The sequence below is a fragment of the Canis lupus genome, chromosome 24, assembly GCF_011100685.1.
Source record: "Canis lupus familiaris isolate Mischka breed German Shepherd chromosome 24, alternate assembly UU_Cfam_GSD_1.0, whole genome shotgun sequence".
NCBI lineage: Eukaryota > Metazoa > Chordata > Mammalia > Carnivora > Canidae > Canis > Canis lupus.
In genome coordinates, this window is record NC_049245.1 from 15,016,400 (window position 1) to 15,028,571 (window position 12,172).

At 35.6% G+C, this 12,172-nt stretch overlaps 2 long non-coding RNA genes across 21 annotated transcripts in view; one reads left to right on the top strand and one right to left on the bottom strand.

Annotated features, from left to right (window-relative positions):
• The window catches only part of LOC106557669, a 228,826-nt gene that overhangs the window by 8,595 nt on the left and 208,059 nt on the right, over positions 1-12,172 (top strand). For 2 of the 18 annotated variants that reach the window (XR_005377615.1, XR_005377624.1), the window contains exon 4: positions 99-889. The exons of the other annotated variants lie outside the window; for them this stretch is intronic. This is a non-coding gene — a long non-coding RNA (uncharacterized LOC106557669). Of the gene's footprint in view, positions 1-98; positions 890-12,172 lie in introns of those variants that run through there. 18 annotated transcript variants of the gene reach the window in all.
• LOC111092122 overlaps positions 1-12,172 on the bottom strand; it is a 208,116-nt gene that overhangs the window by 610 nt on the left and 195,334 nt on the right. The window contains exon 5 of one of the 3 annotated variants that reach the window (XR_005377629.1): positions 3,690-3,750. The exons of the other annotated variants lie outside the window; for them this stretch is intronic. This is a non-coding gene — a long non-coding RNA (uncharacterized LOC111092122). The remainder of the gene's footprint in view (positions 1-3,689; positions 3,751-12,172) is intronic. 3 annotated transcript variants of the gene reach the window in all.

The following is a 12,172-nucleotide window of genomic DNA, read 5'->3' on the forward strand; positions in this document are numbered from 1 at the left end:
AAAGACCTGCAGTATTCACGTAGAAAGTTAATTCTCCATAACCAGATTCCACATTGAATTTATTTCTATTTACTTTTTTGTCTGTTTTCGTTTTCCAGTCCATTTGGGATCTGTCAGCTGTATGACCTTGAGAAAGTGTGTGGAGTATTTCTGGCTGAGGATAGAAAGGGAGATCTCATGGGAAAGTAAATCCTCACATGAGTGTCAGCTGGATTTTGGATGGTGAAGAAATTCAGATCATTTGGATAAATTCTGGATGAACAGATAACATTTTGGAGGATCATTTGAACTAACTCTGAACTCCCAAGCATGCATGGTTCATCTATCACTGGGTATCCATGAGGCTAATGCATCCATCTACCCTAATTTCATAGAATATCTTGTTGCACCACATTCAAACAGTTGCAGTTTTGAATGTGGACTTCAAAGTCCCCTCAAACCATATAGTATGATAGGAACAAATACACTCTGGGAAGCTATTCAGAGGACTGTATCCTATTTCAAAGCCTTCTTTTCAATTGTATTGCGTATGTCAGAGTTTGCTATTTCCCTTTCTCCCTGGTCCTTAGCTGAGAGGTAAACTTATTCTGTGGGATTATCCAAACCATTAATTGACTTTGAAGCCAGTGCAACGGAGGAAGAACAGAAATTTGGAAAAGCCTGGTTCTAAGGCATTTAGAATGTATTCCTCAAGTTTTTGAGATTATAGATCAGTATAATCCAAAAGCAAAGTAGGACTTTAAAGATATGCGACTAGGGAGAAATGATACCAGTTTGGCACCTCGTGTCAAAGGCAGATGTGTGGGAAAACATAAAAGAAATCTAAGGCCCTAGGCTTACGTATGTAGTCCAATTTATGTGACATTAAATGATATTTTACTTTCCTTTTTTTCTGTTTCATTATTTATAAGTGTGTTAGAAGGATTCCTGTCTTATTTATATCATATCACATTATGAGGCACACATGATATCAAGGATTTGTCATTAGTTTTCTTACAGTGAGTCTTTTCGGCAGTCTGGTGGAGCCTATAAAATTTTTCTTAGGAAAGGATTCTAAATGTATCATATACAATGTATATAATAGGTATATACATATACAAATACATACACATGCATATATAACTAAAAAGCAAGTTTTTGGACTACAGTTATATAAATGTAAAAAGATAAGTTTGTGATAAAGTAACATATTTTTGTATTATCAACATTGTATAATAAGGATCCAGTGGTACATCTAATTACTACCATAATTTTAAAGTAGTGATGAGTGTAAATGATATTAAGAGACATCTGCAATAACTGTAATGTAATAGAAAAATATCTGTGGTTTCTATTGATGACTAAGTAACAGTTTCTGCCATTATTATTTTGGTTTATTACTTACATTCATTACTTACAGTCATCTGTGTCTCCAGGCCTCTTTCCATGGATTTCAAGTTAAGAAATAGTAATTATTTGACTATTGGAGATCTTAAAAGCCATGAGCTTGGTTTCATTTGTTTCTCAGACAATGAAACAAAGATCCACAAGCAAATCTGCAGGGTCATATCACTCAGTAGAGATTAGCTGTCCTCAGTCAGTCCATTTCTTGCATACCTCACCACTACACTGCATGCACAAAGTTCTTCACCTCCACATCTATGGGAATTGTTTCTCTATTTGCTCTCTATGTTCTCTATTTGGTAGGTGGGCTCCTAGTCTCTTGTCTCTTCTGACTGCCCTTGAGCCTTTTCAGAATTCCCTTTCGACTTTTGTTTTTTTTTAATTCCATGGATCAATTCCATTGGAAAACACTTTCTAATGAAGTATAAATCTTATTGGGACTTTAAAATTATTACTCAGTGGTACAGAGCAGTTCTCAGACTTTGCCATGTGTCAGTGTTACATGTAAGGCTTGTTAAAACATAGGATGTTGAGCCCCACCCTCTTGTGTAGTAATTTCTTTTATAAGATATTACCTTAAATTTAGTGGCTTAGAGCAACACAAGTAATTATCTTACTGTTTATGAAGGTGAGGAATCCAAAATTGGTCAGCAGGGTTGTATTCCTTCTGTTGGCTTTAGGGGGATATCTGCTTCCTTGCCTATTCTGCTTCCTAGAGGCCACCTGCATCTTTGGCATTACTTTGACCCCTGCTTCTGTCATATCTCCTTCTCTTACTCTAATCCTCCTGTCTCCCTCTTATTTGGACCCCTGTGATTACACTGAACCAACTCAGATCACCCAGATTCATCTTCCAATCTCAAAAGCCTTGACTTCATTACATCTGCAAAATCTCTTTTGTCATGTAAAGTGACATAATCACAGGTTCATGGGATTAGGATGTAAACATCTTTTTGAGGCCTTTAGCTTACCTACCAGAGGGTGGGATCTAGCAAGCTCAAAGGTGATGCTACTGCTACTGGTGCATGGGACCACACACTGAGAACTACCATTTCAGAGCAATAAACATTAAGATAGGTACAAAGAGCCATGTGTTCTAAATCAGACCCACTGCTAACTGAAGGAATGACGTTAAAGATGTCAAGCAATCAGGGATCCCTGGGTGGCTCGGCAGTTTGGCGCCTGCCTTTGGCCCCGGGGCACAATCCTGGAGTCCTGGGATCGAGTCCCACAACGGGCTCCCAGCATGGAGCCTGCTTCTCCCTCTGCCTGTGTCTCTGCCTCCTTCTCTCTCTCTCTCTCTCTCTCTCTTTCTCTCCCTCTCTCTATGTCTATCATGAATAAATAAATAAATCTTTAAAAAATAAAAAAAAGATGTCAAGCAATTGCTCTGACTTAGTTTCCACAATCATAAAGAAAGAAGTCAATTGTTATGCCTGTTTCATACAAATTTGTAGTAAAAATTATAATAAGGAAGTTTTATTATGCTACCTAAGAGCATAAGCCTATGGCCAGTAATGATAAGGAAGAGTATCCCTTCACACTCTGTGAAGGATGATGAAGACAGTGACAGAGAACAGAATTGATCTAACCTGGGATGGAAAGCAGGTACTTGCTTCTTCTTCTATTATCACCATTTATGAATGAAGAAAAGAGCTGAACTGATGATCTCAGCTATAGTAAAAATCAACCTCTGATAGAACAATGAAGTTACAAAGAAATTCTGCATGGCTATCTTAATTCTAAGTGTAAGGAAATTTTAGTCAGAGGCACTTGTCTGAAGCACCAGACATCATTAAGTCTTCCTAGTTACTTTCAGGTCTAGAGTCACATGTACTACATGTCTTGGTACCAAAGATACCTGCTATCTGTGCACCGCTACAAGAGGATTTTTATCATCAGACATTAATATATCAAGTCTCATTTAAAAGTTTATGGTTGTCCACATATGTCCATTATGCTGCCTTTCCCCTCCTTTCCCGTACCATATTTCTCATTTCTTATTTAAATCAATTCCCAAATCTTTGTACTTTTAGAGCATACACTGTAAGAATTAATTTTAACATGCCATTCATTCTGTGAAATATAAAAATACTGATGAATTGCAAAGCACTTTATTTTACCCTCAAGGAAAACTTTTCAATAACATTTAAATAATTGCTTGCTTACTCTGTGGAGAGAATGGGAAGTTATAAACTATATCCTATGTGCTAAATTAATCTGGATTGAAAAAAAATGCAATCTTGTGTTCACTAAACATGGTAAAATAATAGTTACTATTTCTTCATTAAAATTATATAAATTACCTGTGATCTAAGAAATCAAATAGCTTTATCAACTGCTCATGATGATATTCCTTCAATAGCACTGTGAAAAATATAGAGAGATCAAGCTTTATTATACCAGTTTTCTAGATGAGAAAGTAAAGCTGCAAGAGATAAGGGCTGGAAACAGGTTGTGGTTTCATGCTTTACCACTCAAGTATATCTGGATTTCTGATTTACAGTTTTGATTTCTGCTCTTCTTTCCTATTTGAGACAATTATTTCCTAATGATACCCAATAAAAGCACTTGATGATAGAAAATTATAAAAAGATAGTTATTAAGCTCTCTGAACTCTAGTTTTCCCTGTAAGAAATGAGAATGTGGAAGAACATAGTATTTAAGTTAATGTACATTTTAAAATCTATGATGGATCATGTCTGCTTGATTACTCCCACATCCCAAGAACCTAGAAGGTTTTTCTGGCATACAAGTGATACACAGTAATTGTTTGTTTAACTAAATTGAACTGAAGTATATATAGTTCTTTCCAACTCAAAGTTTCTTTGTCCCTGATAATTCTAAAACAGTGAAGTCCTCAGACTTCTGGGGAAGAGGGCAGAGTAGGAAGACCTTAAGTTCACTCTGTCCCATGAATACAACTAGATAATACACACAGCAGTGAAGTAACCCAGAAAACTACCCCAAAACTGCCATAACAGACTCTCCACAGCCAAATATAGAGAAGAAGAAGAGGGTAGGAAAGGTGGAGAAGTGGTTAGGAGATAAATGGACTGTAGGACTGTCCAGGAGAAGGAGGGACACCTCAGTCAAGGAGAAGGGAGAGAAACAGACTTTCATGCCAGAAACCCCTGGCAAGGAAACCTGTACAGGAAAGAGAAATCCCCATAACATCCAGCTTTGAAAACCAGAAGGATTGAATTTTGTGAGTTTTTATAGTCAGTAGTTCTTAGCACCTAGATCTTTAAAAGTTAGTGGGCTCAATTCTGGGTGAGCCAGGACAGTGAAAGGAAACTAGAGTCCTGCTCTCAAAGAGACAGTACAAGAAAAAGCCCTGCTGAGATAGAGCATAGAAGCAGCAGTTTGAAAAATGCCTGAGGTATACAAAAGGGATATTTGCTTTCTAATCTCAGAGCATGTGCTGGGGAGCATGGATCATGAGGAGACTTCTAGTGGTGGACACCATTTCTCTCTCTTGCCCTGCATAGAGATACTGGCAGGAACCAGTGCAGTGTCAAAACTCTCCAATTAGCTTGCTAACACTGTGCCCTGCCCTCATGTTCTCCTGCAGGCATGTCCCCTCCAGCCAGACCTCAAGGGAGAGGAGAAGATAACCACATATCAGTTAGACTGTGGCCACAGCAGTTGACTGGGGGCAGACATTTGGTCTGATTGCAAGCCCTGCCCATCAAGGAAAGCTTCTCAGTGGACAACACAGGGAAACTGCCCTGCAGTTCAGTGCTACTGCATCTCTGGCAAATCCTGGTCTGACTCAACTCAAGACCAAGGTGGACCCAGACTGGCTCACTAACAACAAAGGGACCAAACTCTGCCCACAATAATCAAAGAGAGCCATTGCAAAGGACTGGATTGAATGAAAAAGTGGCTGAGCCACAACATCAGGGCACAGGCAACACACATAGGAGATACTCCTGACACACTAGGTTCTATGAACAGGGAATATCAAATTGCAGGGCATTGCAGAGCATCTTCTTCATAAGGCTACTACTTTCAAGAGCTAGAGATGGAGCTGACTTTCCTAATACAGATAAACAGAAAAAGAGAGTTAGATAAAATGAGAGACAGAGGAATATGTCCCAAAGGGGGAAAAAAAAGGACAAAATCACAGCAAGAGAGCTAAATGAAATGGAGATAAATAATATGCCTGACAAAGAATTTAAAGTAATGTTCATAGAGATACTCATTAGACTCAAGAAAAGAGTGGAGGACTTCAGTAACATCCTTAACAAAGAGATATAAAGCATAGAAAATAACCAATAAGACATGAAGAACTCAATAACTGAAACTAAAAATACACTAAATGGGATAAATAATAGACTAGTGGAAGCAAAAGAACAGATCAGTGTGACACAGAGGACAGACTAATGGAAAGCAATCAAGCAGAATAAAAGAGAGGGGAAAAAAATAATAAGAAATGAAAATAGACTTAGGGAACTCAGTGACACCACCAAGTATAATAATATTTGCATTATAGAGATCCCAGAAAAAGAAAAGAGAGAAAGGGGCAAAAAATTTACTTGGAGAAACACTAGCTGAAAACTTCCCTAATCTATGGAAGGAAACAGAAATCCAGATCCAGGAGGCACAGAGAGCCTCCCACAAAATCAACCCAAGGAGGTCCACACCAAAATACACAGTAATTAAAATGGAACTAAAACAATGATAAAGTGAGAATTTTAAAAGTAGCAAGAGAAAAGAAAAGTTTCATATAAAAGAAACACCATAAGGCTATTAGCTGAATTTTCAGCAGAAATTTAGCAGGCTAAAAGAAAGTGGCATGATACATTTAAAGTGTTGAAAGAAAAAAATTCCCACAGCCAGGAATACTCTATCCATCAAGGCCAGCATTCAGAATAGAAGGAGAGATAAAGAATCTCCCAGACAAAAATTAAAGGAATTCATGACCACTAAGCCAGTCCTGTAAAAGGGTTCTGAGTGGAAAGGAAAGATCATAAGTAGGAGTAAGAAAAGTATGAAGCACAAGAGCAGTAAAATTAAGTATATCTATAAAAATCAGTAAAGGGATTTAAAAAATATAGGGTATAGTGTATCATACCTAAAACATCAGGTTGGGAAGAGTAAAGAATGGGTTCAGACTTAAGCCACCATCAACTTAGTATAGACTGCTATAAGTATAAGTTGTTTTATATATATATATAAAACACACACATATATATACACACAAAAAACAGTAACCACAGTCAAAAAAGAGTAATAGATATGCAAAAATAAAAGAGAAAGGAATCCAAGTATATCACTAAAGAAGGCCAACAAACAATGAGAGAAGAGAGCAAAAAAAAGAGAGGAACAGAGAAGAACTACAAAAAACAACCATAAAACAAGTAAAAAAATGCAAGAAGTACATACCTACCAATAATTACCTTGATTATGAATGGACTAAATGCTCCAATCAAAATACATAGAATGACAGAGTGGATAAAAAAAGAAAGACCCATCTATATGATGCCTACAAGAAACTAATTTTAAACCTAGAGACACATGAAGATTGAAAGTGAAGGGATGGAAAGAATTTATCAAGCATATGCATGTGAAAAGAAATCCAGGGTAGCAATAAGACAAAATAGACTTTAAAACAAAGACAAAGACTGTATCAAAAGACAAAGAAGGACACTATATCTTTCATAAAGAGAATAATCCAACAAGAAGATGTAACAACTGTGAATGTTTATGCACTCATGGGAGCACCCAAATACATAAAGCTGTTAATAACAAACATAAAGAAAGTAATCAATAGTAATACAGTAATAGTAGGGGACTTTAACAGCCCACTTACATCAAAGGCTGTTGAATGACACATTGGACCAGAGGGATCTAGCAGATATGTTCAGATCATTCCATCCTAAAACAGCAGAATATTCATTATTTTCAAGTACACATGAGACCACATATTAGGCCACAAAACAAATCTCAACAAATTAAAAAAGATCGAAATCATACTATGCATCATTTCTGACCATAGTGCTGTGAAACTAGAAATCAACCACAAGAAAAAATCTGGAAAGAACACAAATACATGGAAGTTAAATAATATGCAACTAAACAATGAATGGGTCAACCAAGAAATTAAGAGGAAATTAAAAATACATAGAGAAAAATGCAAATGAAAATACAATGGTCCAATTTTTTTGGAATGCAGCAAAACTGTTCTAAGAGGGAAATTTATAGCAACACAGTCCTGCCTAAGGAAGCAGAAAAAGAATCACCAACACAACCTAAACTTATATCTAAATGAGGTAGAGAAAGAAGAAGAAGGACAACAACAACAACAACAAAAACCAGTAGAAAGAAGGAAATAACAAAAATTAGAGCAGGAAGAAATGAAATAGAAACTAAAAAAAACCAAAAAACAAAAAAAACAATAGATCAATGAAACCAGGAATTGGTGCTTTGGAAAGATCCACAAAAGTGATAAGCCTTTGGCCAGGTTCATAAAGAGAGAGAGAGAGAGAGTCAAATAAACAAAATCAGAAATGAAAGAAGATAAATAACAACAAACACCACAGTAACACAAGAGATTGTAAGAGAATATTATGACAAATTATATGCCAACAAATTGGACAACCTAGAAGAAACTAATAAATTTCTAGAAACATATAACTTCCCAAAATTGAAACAAAAAGAAATAGAAAATTTGAACAGACCAATTACCAGCAATGAAATTGAATCAGTAATAAAAAAACCTCCCCCCAAAAAAGTCCAAGACCAGACAGCTTCACAGGCAAATTCTACCTAACATTTAAAGAGTTAAAACCTATTCTTCTCAAACTATCCCAAAAAACAGAAGGAGGAGGAAAGCTTCCAAATTCATCCTATGAGACCAGCATTACCTTGATATTGAAACAAGACACAAACACTACAAAAAAAGACAACTGGGCAATATCTCTGAGGAATATAGGTGCAAAAATCCTTAATAAAATAATAGCAAACTGAATCCAACAATACATTAAAAGAATGATTCACCGCAATCAAGCACAATTTATTCCAGGGATGCAAAAGTGGTTCAGTATTCAGTCAATTAACATAATGCATCACCTCAACAAGAGAAGGGATAAAAACCATATGATGATTTCAATAGATGTAGAAAAAGTATTAGCCAAAGTACATTTGGTCATGATAAAAACCTTCAAATATATTCAATATGAAAAGGCCATATGTGAAAAACTCACAGCTAGCATAATACTTAATGGTGAAAAACCAAAGGCTTTCTCCCTAAGATCAGGAACAAGACAAAGATGTCCACTCTCACTATTTTTATTCAACAGTACTGGAAGTTCTAGCCACAGCAATCAACAAAAAAAGAAGGCATCCATATTGGTAAGGAAGAAGTAAAACTTTCACTATTTGCAGTGACATGATACCATGTATAGAAAATCCAAATGACTCCACCAAAAACTTACTAGAACTGATAACAAATTCAGTAAGGTTGCAGGATACAAAAATCAATATGCAGAAATCCATTGCATTTCCATACCCTAATAATAAAGCAGCAGAAAGAGAAATAAGAAAAACAGTCTCACTTATAATTGCACCTAAAATAATAAAATACTTAGGAACAAACTTCACTAAGGAGGTGAAAACCATGTACTCTGAAAACTATAAACACTAATGAAAGAAACTGAAGACAACACAAACAAATGGAAAGATATTCCATGCCCATGGATTAGAAGAACAAATATCATTAAAATATCCATACCATTGATTTAATGCAATCTCTATCAAAATACTAATACCTAGAACAAATACTAATACCTAGAATAAATAATCCTAACATTTGTATGGAACCACAAAAGACCTAAATAGCCAAAGTATTCTTGAAAAGGAGAAACAAAACTGGTGGTATCACAATCTTAGAGTTAAAGATATACTGCCAAGCCATTGTAATCAATACGGTACAGTATTGGCACAAAAATAGACACAAAAATGAATAGAACAGAACAGACAGCCCACAAATAAACCCAAGGTTATAAGGTCTTTAATCTTCAAGAAACAAGGCAAGAATATTTGATGGGAGAAATAGTCTCCTTACAAATGATGTTGAGTAAACTGGAGAGCTACATTCAAAAGAATGAAACTGGACCACTTTCTTACACCATACACAAAAATAAACTCCAAATGGATTAAAGACCTAAATATGAGACCTGAAACATTAAAAATCTTAGAAAGAGCATAGACAGTAATTTCTCTGATATCAGCTATAGTAACATCTTTCTAGATAAGTCTTCTGAGGTAAGGGAAATAAAAGCAAAAATAAACTACTGGGACTACATCAAAATAAAATGCTTCTTCACAGCATAGGGAACAATCAGCAAAACTAAAAGACAACTGACTAAATGGGAGATGATATTTTAAAATGACATATCCAGTAAAGTTTAGTATCCAACTGTATAAAGAACTTACACAGCTCAACATCCAAAAAACCCAATTCAATTAAAAAATGGGAAGAGGGGGTGCCAGGGTGGCTCAGTCAGTTAAGTGTCTGCCTTCAGCTCAGGTCATGATCCCGGAGTCCCAAAAGCAAGCCTCACATCAGGCTTCCCACTCAGTGGGGAGTCGGCTTCTCCCTCTGCCTCTCTCCCTGCTCATGCTCTCTCTCACCTTATCTCTCCCTCTGTCTCTCAAATAAATAAATAAATAATACATATATACAGAAGTACATAAATAAAATCTTTGAAAAAAATTAAAAAATAGAAAATGGGCAGAGGACATAAATAGACATTTCTCCACAGAAGACATACAGATGGCAAACAGACACAAAAAAGATGCTCAACATCACTCATCAGGGATATGCAAATCAAAGCTACAATGAGGCATCACTTCACACTTGTCAAATGGTAAAATGAAAAACATGAGAAACAACAAGTGTTGGTAAGGATGTGGAGAAAAAGGAACCTTCATGTACTGTTGGTGGGAATGCAAACTGGTGCAGTCCTTGTGGAATATAGAGAGGTTCCTCAAAAAGTTAAAAATAGAAACTACCATGTGATTCAGTAATTGCACTACTGGGGATTTATTCCAAGAATACAAAAACACTAATTCAAAAAGATATATGCACTATTATGTTTATTGCAGCATTGTTTACATTGCCAAATTATGGAAGTAGCTCAAGTGTTGATTGATAGATGAATGGATACAGAAGATGTGGTATATAGACACAACAGAATATTATTCAGCTGTAAAAAAGACCAAGTTCTTGCCATTTGCCATGACATCGGTGGAGCTAGAGAGTATAATGCTAAGTGAAATAAGTCAATCAGAGAAAGACAAATGCCATGTGACTTCACTGATATGTGGAATTTAAGGGGAAAAAATGAAGAAAAAAGAGGCAAACCAAATAATCAGATTGTTAAGTACAGAGAACAAACTGATGATTACCAGAAAGGGAGGTGGGTAGAGGGATCAGTGAAATAGTTCAAAAGGATTAAGAGTACATTTATCATGAAGAGCACAGAGTAATGTATAGAATTGTCGAATCACTATATTGTACAACTAAAGCTAATAGAACACTGTATGTTAACCATACTGGAATTAAAATAAAAAATAGATAATAAACTTAGGGAAAAAATCAGTGAATTCCTTGGACACGTAGTATATACAGAATAAATCCCTGAGGCAAGATAAAGAATAGTCTCATAAAAAAGCAATGTTGCTCCTTGACATACAGCTTTGTGACCAAAGTATTAAAGAAATTTGTGAATCTGAGCCCCTTGATAATATATTATCTGAGATGTATTGTCTTGTTCAAAGAGTAAAATAAGAGTATTTCCTAGAAAGTCAGAGTAAAGTCAGGTAAAATCTTGGGTAGAGATTAAATATGTCTCTGGAAGACTGACAATATCTCAGGAGGTTTACAGCAGTCGCATTCAAGGTGGAACCAATGGGTTTTTGCCCAAAGGTCTCTGAGAGATTCCTCTTGTGTTTTTCTTTATATAGTTTGATTAGGGGAGGACAGAGCATCTGGTTCATAGGATGATGTAAATCCCAATGATTTTCCAATGAATGAATGGTTTGTTCACAGTTCATTTCCCCCAAAATCCATTTCAATGTGAATAGACAAGTTACCTTGAAAATGCCCCTTCAGGCTCTAGTTCCTTCTGTAGCTACCAATTATGACTCCCAATTCCTTATCCTTGAGGAATGACTAAAGCATGAACATGGTTTAATTGGCATAAATATTATATTATGAATAATTATAATATAATGTAAACATTAATATTTATACCTATATAATGTATTGATAAAATTATTTTCTCTTCAGAAAATATCACACAAAAATTTAAAAATATTTAAAAATATTATATCTCTAGTTCAGCTGGTGATATCCTAAGCATTATTTATGTTCAGTTTGGAATCAGAAATGTCATTAGCTATTAAAACTGCAATAGCAATAATTCATTTTTTAATTCAGGAAACCTATTCATTATTACTCCTATAGTTTACCTATGACTACTAATCATACATAAGTATTACCAATGATGCAACAGCAGTATGATATGCGATTTCAAATTTAATTTTTTCCTCTCTCAGATAAGGACCTTGATATTACAAACCCACTGCCTTTTGTCTGTTGTTCTTGTAATCACATTCTCTGTCCTGATTTCTAGCATATAGTGAGCCTTTTTAAAGCTGGTGTACAGGCAAAGCCTCATCTCTGAAAATGTGTGGGGTATGCCTGTCTCATCAAATGCACACCTCAAATCTGTTATTTTGTCCTCTTTATGTTGTCCCCTAATTCTAAAATGTTGTT